At 43.9% G+C, this 12,759-nt stretch overlaps 1 long non-coding RNA gene across 1 annotated transcript; it reads left to right on the plus strand.

Moving 5' to 3' along the window:
- The first annotated feature begins 3,156 nt into the window (after positions 1-3,156).
- On the plus strand, positions 3,157-4,795 carry LOC137160440 (uncharacterized). Its single transcript, XR_010921882.1, has 3 exons — positions 3,157-3,278; positions 3,978-4,173; positions 4,593-4,795. It is a non-coding gene; the product is annotated as an uncharacterized lncRNA (long non-coding RNA).
- The last annotated feature ends 7,964 nt before the right edge of the window (positions 4,796-12,759 follow it).

Below are 12,759 nucleotides of genomic sequence, written 5' to 3' on the forward strand. Positions count from 1 at the left end.
ATTGCACTATTGGCGCCAGCCTTCAATTATCCAGTCATCTGAGCTTCCTCACAGTGGTTGTCCTCTCAGTCCTAGCTCCAGACTCTGGTGCTGCGAACTTCCTGACCAGTAGTGCCTTGTCATTGCCAGTCCTGGACTCAAGAACTGTCAGCTTCTTCAACAGCAGTGTTTTGTCACTGGCCGTCAGGCCTCTTGTAATCTGAGTTTTCTTACTTCTCTGCTTGATATTTATTGCTCACAGAGCACCATAGATGTGTGTGGTGCTTACAACACAGGTAAAGATGGCTTCCCAGGCCCAAAGAGCGTATCGTTCTGACTGGGGCCTCTAAGTGCTAACCCCATACAAGCAATAATAAATGAAGGTGAGAACAACAGGAGGAGATGGTAGTCCAGAAATATGCAGGAAAAGGGAGAAGACAATGGGATAATGTTGTCACAACCATAAAGGCTAGATACATACGCAAACCCCATGTTTGGGGTTTGGCAACTTCCTGTTGCCTCTAGATGAAAAAAGAAAACCCAGCTCTGGCTAGCGTCATTACCATAATTATGCTACTTACCCATAATTCCACATGCAGTGTTTTGTGGTTTGAGTTGAAATTTGCCTATTCTGCCTCCATATACATGATTATAGATTCTCACTGTAATCATTCTCATGAAAGGGAGCAAGGAATGTGCAAGATATGCCCTGAAAGGTGGGTCACCCTGATTCCAGAGACAATGGGCTCTTGTTTGGGAGCAGAATTCAACTTCAGCTGGAGAGGGTAGAAAGGTTTGCTATGGAAATCAGGAGTTCCATTTCAGGGCTTTAGTTCTAGAGTCCTGCATTATGCTGGGTTCTGCATTTAGAGGTTTTAATTCTTGTGTAGAGTGGTTCTGCAGGACTGGACCAGGCCGAAGTGCTGGGAGCAGTGCAAAGTTGACTTTGTTGCAGAGCCTGCCTGGACCTACAGTGGCTGAGTGTTGGACCTGCCTCAGCATAGGGGGGCTGTATTAGATGACCTTTTGCAGTCCCTTCTAGCCCTGTATTTCTATGATTCTATGCCATGAGGCCCAATTGGACCAGTGGTGGCAATTCACATGTGACTTCACAGTGTTTCAAAAGGCATCAGTGTAGAGATTATGCATCTAAGACCAACCAGATCTACCACAATACAGCTGATATCATAGAGTTGGACCAGGTGGTATGGACTTCTCTGGTCTGGAACAGCTGGTGGAAGAGAGCCAACCCCCTGATATCCCTCACTACTCCTGTGTCTAATTGGATCCATGAGTGGAGTTTTTGGGAGGGGGTGATGGTTGCTGCCTGACTAAAAGTTCTGGACCCAGCAAGCCAGATAATGAATGCATTGGGACTGTGGGGCTGACCAAACTCCTGACACTCCGATATGTACATACCATATGTAGACAGTGTTTCTTTATTTGGATTTTTAAATTCTCCCTTACAAATAAAAGGTACTTGTGGCTCCATGTTCCCAAGGACTCCTTCGTGCCAGCCTGTGGGGAAGAACCAACTGCAAGGGTGACCAGGGAAGTTGGAGCTAGAAGTCAGGGCATGGCTCTAGGTGGGGGCTTGAGACATCATTTAATTTATTTTAGAAAAGAGCCCCTGAACAGCCTGGGCCCAGCCGTAGTTGATTCTATCAGCACCTGGCAGAAGGGTTACACAAACCTCCTTTTTCAATTAAAATTAGGCTTTGCAAAAGCAGAATCTGTCACAGGGACTAGATGCTTCTGTGAAACAGGTTGGATCTAGCCCACAGACTGGGTGTTTGACACCCCTGTCGAGATGCTGTTGAGCTGAAACTGGTAGTGTTTAATTATAGAATCTATGTGGGAGGAGACAGAGAGAGAGAGGGGAGCTGAATATGACATCAGGGTTTGAAGCCAATGGGACAGGGAGGATGTTGACAGTTCCAGACAGAGGAGCAGGTGAAGACTGGGGAGGAATGATAAGGAGTTCAGGTTTTGCTTCAGCTGCTTGTCTTCACTTTCAAGGTCCTTCATAGTCTATCCTCACTCTACATATCATCCCTCATTTGCTATTGAAATGTTGATGCTCACCCCAATAAGTCCATGATGCCAGCCACCACTGCCTACTTGCTAAATTGTCAAACAAGCACCTTCATGCTTTCTCCCATGCTGCCCCCGACATGGGAGTAGTTCCTTGCAAACATTCACAAAGCTGCCTCATTATCCTCCAACAAATCCCCCTTCCAACTCTTTTTGCCTACAAAAAAAGCTTGACAACAGTTAGGCTGTTGGTGTGCTGAGACCAGAACCTGTAGTTCTGATCAATATTCTCTCATTGGTTCTTGTATTCCCCCATCTGTCTGTATCCATCTGTTTTCTCTTGTCCTATATGTAAATTGTAAGATCCTTGGGGCAGGGATTATCTTTTAGCTCTGAGTTTGTACAACACCTTGCACAATGGGGTCCTGGTCCATGACTAGGGATCCTAGGTACTGTGACAAGAATAATAACAATAATTAATAATTACAATAATTAATAATATAATAAATGTGAGGTTGCCGTGGATGGTCTAGGAGGAGATATGAGAGATATGAGAGCTGCAGTTGGAAATACAAATCTGAGGAGAAGGGGGGAGGTCAGGGTTGGAGAGACAAATCTGAGTGACATTTGGTATGGGGTGGTAATTAAAGCCAGGAGAAAGGACAGGGTATTTGTGTTGGAGAACATGAGTGTGAGCAGAGTACAGACCCTTGTGGGACAGTATCCGGGTTTAACCCCCATCACCTGCAAGGTAAGGGATAAAATCCCAATTAGTCATGCTCTGCCCCTGTCAGTGGGGGTGCTGATTAATTAATTGCCTCCTGGCACGAAGAGGCAGAGTTAGGTCTTGTAAGTACATCGAAGGTGCTCAGTGGTGGAGGGAAGCTCCAGGAGAGAGGAGGTAGGGAACTCTCTGGGAAAGGCTTGGGGGTAGGCGGACAGGAACAAGGGGGTCTGATTTAGGGAGAGACTGTGGACAAGGCAGGACTCTCCTATGGTGGGAAACTCCCGGGAAGCAGAGGGGGCTCCTGGGCAAGGGAGCCCTGAGATAGGGTTTATAAGCAGAGAAGAGAAGAATTATTCAGTTTTGTTTAGGCTTGTATTTGGGCTTGCTTATGATACCCTGGAAGAGGTCTGAATGTAGGTGACTTGACCAGAAAGCTGAGCCACAGAAGACCTGGGGCCAGAGGCAGACAGCTGGCAGGAGATGCTGGAGCAGAAGATAGTGGCAACATCCCACATCAATGCAAAGGGGTGCTCCAAGGGTGAGTGAGCCTCACCACAGAGACACAGTCATAGTAAGAGGGCAGAGAAAGGAGAGTCACAAAAGGAGACACTGAAGGTGTGGCCGGACAGAGTGGAAGAAAACCGGGAAAGCCCCCAGTTTCTACAGTCAACGCGGTGGAGGGTTTCTTAACTGCAGTGCCTCGCTCAAGTGGCATGAGAAGGATCTGAACAGTGAAGAGGGTTGAGGTAGTCACCAGTACCTGTGGCGAAGGTGGATTCAGTAGAACGGAGGGGGTAGAAGCCAAGTTGTAGGGGCTCGAGGAGCATCAACCAGCAGGGAATTCGGTGCTGTGAGTAGCTGATCAGGAAGAGGCTTTTGTTCCTAGGAAAAACTTCAGCAAACAAACTAAAGTTTCATTTTTCTTAGTTTTACTTGAAAGGCTTTTTGCTTTTATGACAAAAAAACTGAATTTGAGGGGAGATTTTTGGGGGCCAAAAAATTACCATTTTTCCATCTTTTGGTTTTTGGATTTTTGACAACCTCCTTCCCCCATCCCCCAGTGTCCCTGATAGTGGATAGTTCCTGTGGAAATTCTGTTTGAACAAAAAAGCCATTTTTCATCCCTAAATGTTTTGAACAAAGTTTTGACCAGCTCTAGCTGTGAGCCTCTTTTCCAGTGCACGCCCCAGGGTTCACAGACTCTGAGCTTCCTCACAGTGTGTCTTATGTCTGACAGCCCAGGACTCAGTGGTGTGAGCTACCCCGTAGCAGTGCCAGCACCAATAAGAGATCAAAACACGTCTTGGAGGACCTTCTTCTAAAAGTAGCCCCCAAGAAGCTTCTGGGTGCTCTCAGCCTGGTTATATAACTCTTTGCTGAGTCCAGAATGCAGTTTGGTTATTATGAACTCCGAGACTTAAATATTTACACTGGTGAGTCACGTGGAATGTTTACTCCTGCTTCTCCGAGTTCCCTCAGTTAAACAAACGGATATTGCTTAATGAAAAACACTCGGTACAACTCTCTTTGCACTTATCCCCAGGTGTGGGGCGGGCCAGGGGGAGGAAGGAGGGAAAGAGGAGGAAAAACAAGGGTGAGAAATATATGTTCTTGTCTTTTAGACGAGCAGTGTTGTGGCAGGGCCATTGTTGCCTGAGTTTGTTAGCCCTGGCAGTGTTTGACTCCAGAGTTAATATTCTAAACCAATCTATTTTAAAATTCTCACAACCGCTACAGAATAAAAACAAAGCAAGATATTTCTTCTTGCTGTGTCACCATGAGAAGTTCAGGTTTTTTTCACCTTACTGTACTGGGAAGTGCTTCTTACCAAGTCTCTCTCTTTCCCCAGCAGGTCTTATTGTGTTAGGCTGAATTACAAGAACTTGGTCTCCCTCCTTAAAAGGGGCCAGGGGCTTTGAGGAAAGAGCTCATTAGTATTGGCCCATTGCAGCAAGTTTGAATTCAAGAGAAGTTTGGCTAATGTTACAAGTGACCCTTTAAATGAAGGTTCTCTAACATACAGCTTGAATAAGACCATTATTGTATATTAAATAAACACGCATTGTTTTTAAAATACACCACAGCAAGTTCTATGCACTGCAGTCAGCTCTTTGCTGGTGTGTTGTGGTCGTTATGGGTCCATGAGTATGGCTGCAGCATGTGCAGTATGCGCAGCAGAGCCATACGGGGGATGGAGGACACGTGCATTGCTGGATGTGATCTTACAGCTGTAGAGTATGGGAAGGGTGAATAATTGGAACAACATACAATAAGCAACCTGTTAAAGTTCAGTTATAGTCAGAAAAATGAATATAGGGGGAGGCGGAGGGAAAAGGACAAACAGATCTGCTCATTGTGTGTACACAAGTATATCTGCTGACTTCAGTGACAAAAATAAATCAAGACTCTTCAAAAATAGGCACTTACTGCTAAGCTCCTAAAATTATGCTGAAGTCAGCAGGAGCTGCTGAGTACTCAGCACTTTTGAAAATTAGGCTACTTATTTAGGAGCCCAACTTCATGCGCTTTTTTTTTTTTTTTAATCTTGGCCAAGGTTTGGAGGGTTATTTTTGTTTTGTTAGTCCTGTTAGCCGAGGAGAGGTGACCCTGTTATGACAGAATGCTCTGGATTCTATTGCGCTTGTGTCAGAATTGTGAATACCACTCCAGTTGTAGACCCATTATTAGCGATGATGATGCATCAGCTAGACAGAATTCAGGTTGAGTTTGTCAGGCTGGTAGTGAGCAAAAGTAAATAAACTTTCCTTTTCCCTTGTAAATTGAGAAATATTGATGCGGAATCCCTGGATGACAATAAACATAGAACTCTGCAATGGTTTTATTTCTGGAGTAACATTGTAATGTACTTTAGGTCTAATAAGTCATGTGACTTCAACAACAACCAAAGAAGTATCCTGGATTCCCCAGCAATTCTGAAACCCTTCTCCCAAATCCATTCAATACACATGACTCTCCAATAATCTCACAGACTCTTCATCAGCCAGTTAACAACTAATTGTCCACTGGATTCTGAAGTCAAACACCCAGACGGCTTCCACAGGCACTCCACTGGTGGAGCAGACTCCTTTGGGCACTGTAGCTTGGATCTTATTCAGAGGGACTGAATTAGTTCTGAGTGAGGGAGCAGGGCAGTTGTTGAGAAAGGGAATTTGCTAGTGATGGAATAGTCCATTAGAGGTGGTTCTTCTCTACCCAAAAACATTATAAATTAAACATTATAGATAATATAGCTGTAGAAAAAAATACAAGAATGAACATACAGGGTCAGACCAATGGTCCATCTAGCCCAGTATCCTGTCTCTGGCAGGGACCCCAGCCAGATGCTTCTGGCAGTTGGAGGTTTAGGGGCACCTGGAGCATGGGGTTGTGTTCCCGACCAGCTTGGCTAAAAGCCATTGCTGGGCCTGTCCTCTGTAAATTTATCTAATTAATTTTGGAACCGGTTATATTTTTGACCTTCACAATTTCCTATGGCAATGAGTTCCACAGGGTTGACTGTGTGCTGTGTGAATACTGTCAGGAATGCAGGCCTGCAGTTGTGCTTGCCCTATCACCGGGCAAACAAAGAGCATAGCTGGGCCACCACAGCACAACCATCTGTTTGGCTAAGGCAGTCAGATGGTTTGTTCTTAAATCCATCAGCTGCAGCAGATCAACAGCTGCTCAATGCACATGCCTGTGAATCTCTGCCTCCCTGTGCTGGTTGCACTCCAAACCCTGCTCCTTCCTTCTCCAATCTGGACCCTGCCCCTCCACCAGCCTTGTTCCTGCTTTCCCTGGTTCCAGATAATCTAGTTATGACTCTTGGCTCTGATTCCTGGCTCTGACTCTGTCTCCACCCTTGGCTCTGGCATTGGGATCTGACTCCAGTTCTGACCCTCACCTTGATTACTAGGCCTGACTCCTGCTCCATCCATTAGCCCAGACTGCCTACAATCCAGTCTCCTGATTGGTTTTTTTAAACCTGCTGCCTATTAATTTAATTGGGTGACCCCTGATGCTTCACAATGTGAAGGGGTAAATAACACTTCTCTATTCACTTTCTCCACACCATTCATGATTTTCTAGACCTTTATCATATCCCTGCTTAGTCATCTCTTTTCTAAAATGAGCGATCCCAGTCTTTGCAATCTTTCCTCCTATGGAAGCTGTTCCATGTCCCTAATCATTTTCATTACCCTTCTCTGCACCTCTTCCAATATTAATATATCTTTTTTGAGATGGGGCAACCAGAACTGCACACAGTATTCAAGGTGTGGGTGTACCATGAATTTATATAGCAGAATTATGATATATTTTGTTTCATTATCTATCCCTTTCCCTTTCCTAATGGTTCCTAACATTCTATTAGCTTTCTTGACTGCTGGGGCACATTGAGCAGATGTTGTCAGAGGACTATCCACAATGACTCCAAGATCTTTCTTGAGTGGTAAGAGCTCATTTAGACCCCATCGTTTTGTATGTACAGTTGGGATGATTTTTTTCCAGTGTGAATTATTTTGCACTTATCAGCACTGAATTTCATCTGCCAATATAGAAACAATTGGTAATAAATAATCGCTTCCCCTCAGAGGAACTCCTTATGGTCTCTGTGCAGCATCTTATTTGCTCCAAAGGAGCCATTAAAGATCTGCCTTATGGTGTCTGCCCCGTATTATTGTTTCAGTACTGTATACATATGCTCCGTGCGTATCATCTTGTTTGCGGCATGGGGGCCATCTTTTTTGGAAGCTGTGAGTAATCCTGTTTGCTCTCTGAGAAGAGCCACATTTGCACAGTTTGGTTTCAATATTCTCTCATCCTTGGCCACTCATGAGATGACGCTCTGACTCCATTTCAGATATTAATTTGTAATGCATGTTCTGGGACCTTCGTATGTAAATGTTATCCAGAGTCTTGTATAAGGCTTTAATGTACTTCTCTCCCTTCACACACGTCCACCTGGGAAATTATTGATGACCCTTTCATAATCTGTTACTGATGACACACAATTTGGCTGATGAATCAGAAGTCTGTTTTAGGCTATGTTTGTGTCCATCGCCGCAGTAGAGTTTGTCCTCCTCTCCATGGTAACAGCTCTGCCTCTGACATCACCAGCCAAAATAGGGCATGGAGATTATAAAATCCTGTGGGGATGGGGATGTGGGAGGGAGCTATGCAGATAAAATGGGACTATAACTCAAAAGAAACTTTTTAACTCTTATGGCATGTCTACACTACAGTCTTAAATCAGCCTATGTTAGGTTGACTTACAGCCACCACAGTAAGTACTGTGGCGGCTGATGTTCACACTACCCTCCTTCTGTTGGTGGGGTGCGTCCTCACAAGGAGGGTTTCCACCGACTGAAGAGGACAGTGTGGGGAGCTGAGCCAGGGCTCTCAGCTATGCGCATCTCTCAACAGGAGACCAGCTCCCCCCTCCCCCCCCAGGGCATCTCACCTCCACATTCCCAGGTGGGAATGGGGGGGAAGCTGCCCAGGGATTCTCACCTCTGACAGGTAGATCTGCACCCGAGTCTGATTGGCTGCCATGCTACCAGCAGGAAGTTGGGACCCTGGGGGGAAGCAGGGCTCGTGGGGGGAGTGGGGAGCCCAAGCCTGGAACCTGGATGGCAGCCTAGTTGGAGCAGAGACTCAGCAGCAGCTGAGTTGGGGAGCCGGGAGGCAGCTTTCTTGTCCATTTCAGGGCTCCAGCTGGACAAGAATGACAGTCAATAGCAACAAAGAGTCTACACAGACACTGCATCACCCTAACTACATTGACATAAGCCGTCCGCCTCACATGGAGGTGGAGTTACGATGTCACTGTAGTAGAGCAATTACATCGCTGGGAGCAAGGCTGTAATGTAGACACTGACATAGGTTGACATAAAGCAGTTTATGTCAGCCTAACTAACACTGTAGTGTAGACCAAACCTTAGAACGCTGACCAGTGTCAGGCAAAGACACCTGGAAGTTGGGGGTATTAATGTTTGGCAGCGGGGTAATGTTGCCAGCGCTAGTCTGGATATTGGATAAAGTTTCTGGCAGCTGGGATGAGGGGCTTGTGTGGGATTCTCCTCTGGAATGGGTCCTGATCCACTCTGCTTCCCTGGTGCCAGAAACCCTCCCTCATCACAATGATATATGCTCATGGTGGATCCTGCAGTTAGGGGCATAATTTGCAAGGGCGGGGGAGTTCAAGAAAGATACTTGACAGCAAGGGAGGATGACTGAGTAGCTGCAGAGGTAAGGGCTGAGCACACTGGAGCAGATATCACTGTTGCCAACTCTCATGATTTTTATCATGGGTACTGCAATATTTGGTGTCTTCTTAAAACCCCAGCTCCTGGAGGCAAGTGATTTATGTGAGCATCTCCGCTTTCATTTATAAAAAAGCAAGTGTCTACCCACCCCCGGTTGCAGAGAAAAGCCTGAATATATGACCCGAGTGCAGTTTAGAGGCTCAGAAACCAGAAGATAAATTTTTAAAAAAATCCAACATTTGGTATCTATTTAAATATCATGATTTTTAAGCCAATCTCATTATTTGCAGGGAGAGGGGGGTGAGGACATTGATTCATAATTTTAGAAGACTTTGACTTGGCAATACAAGGATATTGAGTAGAGTTGGGCAGGAAATGATTTTTCTGTCCTGGGAAAACATTTGAGATTTTGTAGAAATTCTCATTCTGAATCAAGACAAAAAGGCAAAATCTCAAACTGACAAACCAAAAAAAATAAATTCAATTTGGGTCAATCAAAACATTCCATTTTGACATTTTCAAAACATTTTGTTTAGTTTTTGACCATTATTATTATTTATTTTACTAGATTTAGCCTAGATTTCTAAGCAAAAAGTCATTTTGAACTGGGAAACCAAAATCTTTCTTTTAAAAATGTCAAAACAGGATGTTTTGAACATTTCACAACGTTTCTTGACTTGAAAATATGTTGGAAAATATAGTTGAAACTGACCCTTTCCTGTAAACCATTTCTATGTCAACAAATCACTGTTTTTCAATGGGAAAACGACTTGTCAAAAATTTCCCAACCAGCTCTACTATGGAAGAGGATGTTGTATGGGAGAGCTAGGAGGAGTTTCTGTGTCTTGTGCATTGTAAGAGAGAAGAGTCAGAAGTTGGAGGAGATAGAGAGGAGAAGAAAGGGTCAGGAGGACGTTTAGACTCATCTCAGTTCCTCAGTGCATTTTATGGAGGCTCTTGGTGTTCTAGGAGTTAAATGTTTCCAGAAGAATGGAAACTCAACGTCAGCCTTGTCAGAGCTCTGTCTCATCAACATACTTTAAATAAACAGAAGCTGAGGATTAAGATGCTGCACATAAACAGAGATCTGTGCAATGTTGAGATAATTTTCTGTTCACCTCATAGTACTTTCCAGCAATGGCCTCCTGCTTTGGGCATTTAGTTTGTTTGAGAAACATGGAATTCATACCCAAGCAGGGAACTGAGGTGGGATGGAGAGAGACCACAGCGCTGGGGGCACTTCAAGAACAGGCTGGAAGAGGGAACAGACCAGGGATAAGCAGGGAGGACAGTCAGGTGTGTGTGTGTATGTGTGTGTGTGTGTGTGTGGAGTAGGATATGTGGATGGACACATGATATGAGGGATGGATTCAATAGAGCAGCAGGGGAAAGGAGCTGATTCTCCAGAATGGGGGTAAAGGGGATCATATTATGATTTCTGCAAGGACAGAGATATGGGTAGGGCTAGATAAAATGTTTCCGTCAAACCTCTTTTTTACTAAAAGATGACTTTTTGAATTTTCCTGAGAATTTGTCATTTTTTTAAATGAAAAATCGAACTCCCATATTGTTTGGACTTTTTGTTTTGTTTTTCAGTCGTGATCCCCCTCACCACCACCACCCATTTCTCTCCATTCCACACACCCCTTTTCCAGTGGTAATATTTTTCAAAAAACAAACATGTTTCACTTTTGGCTTTGGCTTTTTTTTATTAAAAGAACAAAAATGTTTGCAGGAAATTTAGAAAGAGATGAAAATTTACCATTGAAACAAAATCAGCTTTTTTTTCTAAGCAGCTCTAGGTAGGAGAAAAATATCAGAAATGAAGAATACACTATGGGCAGCAGAGAAAGAGAAAATTAAAGATAGAAGAATAGAAAGAAAAGGGACAAGGAAATAAGGGGAAAAGAGAAAAACTAAAAGAAGTTGCACCCATCTTTTAGGTGAGGGAATTTTATCCTATTCATTTTTTTACATTTTATAAACTGAATTTGAACGTCATTGCAGATATTGGTAAATTTGTTTGCAGGATTAATGGAAACTTACAAAATAATTAAACTGGGTTATGCCATCTGTAGAAGCAGATGGTAAAGTGTTTGTTTATTCAAATGATTTTTATGTACAAGCCATGATATCCAGGCACAACATATGCAAAAAGCAGCGTATGCTTTAAATGACACTACCCGAATAGCCTACGCAAAGAGATCCTTTCTTTGTACTGTCCCAGCCCAACATAAGGAAAACCCTGCTGTTGATAAACCATAGAGGCCATTAAAAGTTTTCTGTGAAGGGACCCACTCCTACTCCTACTGAAGTAGGGGGGAGTCTTTCCACTGACACTAATGAAAGTTGGAGCAGAGCCATGGGCAGTAAACTCAGTGAACAGAGACTGTGAGCTACACCACGTCCAGTGAAAATGTCTTGCCTCAAGTCCGCAAGAGTGTGCATCTACACACTGTCAGCAACAGCATCTCAACTAATCTCAGCTGTTACAATAGGGTGTAATTAGAGGCGGTCTCTGAGGTAATCAGGCCCTGAACTATTAAAATCAACACCTGGATTTGATCCCAGAAACAAATAGGAACCCACTGCAATTCATTGGGTAGGAGAAAAATTCTTCATGTGATAAGCATTTCCAGAAGTGAAATCAATAGCAATAGTTCATGGATATGAAGAAATCTGTCTAGCTATTTGTAGGTCAACGCGTTTCACAGATGGAGACTGAGTTAAAGATGTAGAGAGGCTTTCATTTCATAGAAGAGAATGAACAAGGGCCAAAATGAAACTGTCTGTGTGGGCTTTCGGGAAAACCCTAGTATTAGCTTTTGCATGTATTAAACTAGTAGCTGAAAGCCGTGGTGTCATCCAGGTCTCACACTTGGGCCAAGTGATGCACCAGGTCCATGCTCCCTCATACACACAATGAAATTGTTGCGTACAAATTAGCTGTAGAGTAAGGGTGGTGATTCATTGAGTTACTTCTGATATCACAGTGGTCTCGGACTCTTGGCGTGGCATAGATACAGGCCTTACTGTAGCTGTACACTGCACAGGTGTAACTTGTCAAGTAAAAATATCTGAGAACTTGAAATTGGATGGTAACAGACTACAGACCCAGTGATGATTGAACCTGGTCATGATATTCGGAACAAAAAGCTCCCAGCTAGGGTTGTAGCTGTTTCCATCATTTCACACTGACTCAACAGACATTCTAGGCTTCCTAGTGACACACAGATGGAGTGACAATCTGGGAATCTTATTATATGCATTACTATTGCTGGCACTTTACTCTGAACAGTGTGGTTACATTATTATGGCTTTTGGGGCTTTGGTGCTCCTCTTTCATTCAGTCAGGTAGATAAGTCATTGCTCAGAGGAAAAAAAAAAAAGGTTTCAGTTCCGCAAGTCTGACAGCTGCACTTCCTGTTCCTGTCTTCACCTCCCCACTTGTTTTCTCCTTCACAAGTCTCACAACCATTCAAGGTAGCTTTACAATTTTGCCATTTGTTTTCAGCTGTGTGTTCCAGAAGTGTGCCCTGGGGATAAAATAGTATGTTTCAATAGGTCCTACAAAAAATAGTAGACACTTTTGTGTTTGTGATTTTTTTTTTTTAATTGTGAAACCTGTGGATTTCCACATGGTTTCTGGGAACTGCAGTCCTTGCCACCCACAGCAAAATAAGAACTTCATAACATTATGGGAATTCCAGGTGCTCACTGGTTGGGAGGAGGTACTTCAGAATACCAAGAGAT

This window comes from Emydura macquarii, unplaced genomic scaffold (assembly GCF_026122565.2).
Source record: "Emydura macquarii macquarii isolate MOO-44397 ecotype Brisbane River unplaced genomic scaffold, CSIRO-AGI_Emac_v2 contig_2205, whole genome shotgun sequence".
In the NCBI taxonomy this organism is placed as follows: Eukaryota; Metazoa; Chordata; order Testudines; family Chelidae; genus Emydura; species Emydura macquarii.